Here is a 1,874-nt window from a genome sequence, read left to right on the forward strand (position 1 = left end):
ATTATGATCATGCGGAGTTCAAAAGCTCTTACAAGCGGGCACGAACCTGTAAAACGCGGTCGACGAATAAAACCATTATCAAAAATAAGCGATTTTCAATTCGGGAATTCCTTCACATATTCCGTAATTCCCCGTTTAAGATGTTTTGACTTGACTTGCTTTATTCGTCGAGAATTGTGCCATTAAGTTTCGAGCACATGTAGAAGGTGTTTGTGAATATGGCTCCGAAAAAGAAAATGCTTTCCTTAAAAGAAATAAATAAAAAATGGTGTGCGTCACGGGACGCTCGACAAAAGTGATAACTTCATATATTTATAGAAACCATAAAATATCGAAGTTGTTGAACGGATGATGGTAATAATAATTTTATTTTATAATTTTAATATTATTCTTGGTTTAATAATTTATAAATGGATCAGGAATAGGTAAAATGTAATTTAGTTCCCTTTTGAATGTAAAATATATTTTTTATTTGCAACATTTAATATTCTTCAACGAGAGGTTATACATATTGCTCTTCTTGGGTTTGTGTAAATTCTTCTTCTTCTTGAGTTTCTGTATTTTTTAGTCGCAATTTCTTATTTGCTTTGTATGATCTTTGACGCTCCGTTGATGCAAGCTACTTTGAGGTAATCTATTACATTACCGAATGCTCATTTTTAGCAAGAAATCTTCTATTGCAACATTTGCTTGCATTGCAAAGAAGCAAAAAGACAACGGCACGCGGTGTTCCCAAGCGGTCACCCATCCAAGTACTAACCGCGCCCGACGTTGCTTAACTTCGGTGATCGGACGAGAACCGGTATTATTCAACGTGGTATGGTCGTTGCCTATAAGTGTAAGCTCAAACACGGGTTTTATACGTTTAGTATTTCGGCTCTGGTTAATATTCTTCAACGAGAGGTTCTACATATTGCTCTTCTTGGGTTTGTGTAAACTCTTCTTCTGCTTGAGTTTCTGTATTTTTAGTCGTAATTTCTTATTTGCTTTGCACGTATAATCTTTGACGTCAGTTGATGAAAGCTACTTTGAGTTGATCTATTACTGAATGCTCATTTTTTAGCACAAAATCGTTTTTGGCGTTGAAAGCATTACTTACTACTTTTCGCTGCTTCAACTTGTATCTGGATAAAACTAAAAAATAAATTAATTTTGGTGATTTGAAGACGTTCTATCTGCTTAAAATAGACGGTAAAACGAGGAAGAGCTATAGAGACAGGATACACTTGACACACTATATGTATACATAATGTAAGACATCGCGCGTAGATTAAAAAAAATATATTCTAACTGAAATAATCCAAGACTAAAAAAATTAAACTAAATTGAAGGAAGGTTCAAAGGAATCAAAAGGTATATAAAGGAAAAGAAATTTAATTTTGATGCGTGGTAAACACAATTTATCATTGAAGATAAGCCCTAATAAATTCGTTTTACATATTTTGCAACTATAAGCTGAAGAGAGATTCGTATCGTCTTAAAATCAAGAATGCGTTGCGTTATAGGAAATAAGAAGACCGAACCCATGTTTTTCGAAATAACCGAGGTAAACGCAAATATTTTTTTCAATTAAATTCAAAACATATTTATTATATATTATTACAAAACAGTAATGATATTTATCATTTTATGTTAAATATGAAAAACTACAAAATATATGTCTAAATATTGATAAATTGATGTTACAAAATAAAATAACAAATAATAGAACATATTATTGCATTAGAAGTTAATAATAATAGTTGACACTTTTTTTGCACTTAATCTTGAGCGTTTTTAATAAATTGACCTTGCCTTCTTTAGAGAATATCCGCTCAACATCTGGTTTAACAATTGCCTCCGATGAAAATCACTAAACAGGTAGGTAGTAATAT

General features: G+C 32.0%; 1 non-coding gene across 1 annotated transcript; it reads right to left on the reverse strand.

The window, feature by feature from the left end:
- Positions 1-711: 711 nt before the first annotated feature.
- Positions 712-831, reverse strand: LOC125504676. Its single transcript, XR_007281653.1, has one exon. It is a non-coding gene; the product is annotated as a 5S ribosomal RNA (ribosomal RNA).
- Between the last annotated feature and the right edge of the window lie 1,043 nt (positions 832-1,874).

The sequence above is a fragment of the Dendroctonus ponderosae genome, unplaced genomic scaffold, assembly GCF_020466585.1.
Source record: "Dendroctonus ponderosae isolate FM_Combo_2020 unplaced genomic scaffold, Dpon_F_20191213v2 Dpon_F_20191213_5, whole genome shotgun sequence".
Lineage (NCBI taxonomy): Eukaryota > Metazoa > Arthropoda > Insecta > Coleoptera > Curculionidae > Dendroctonus > Dendroctonus ponderosae.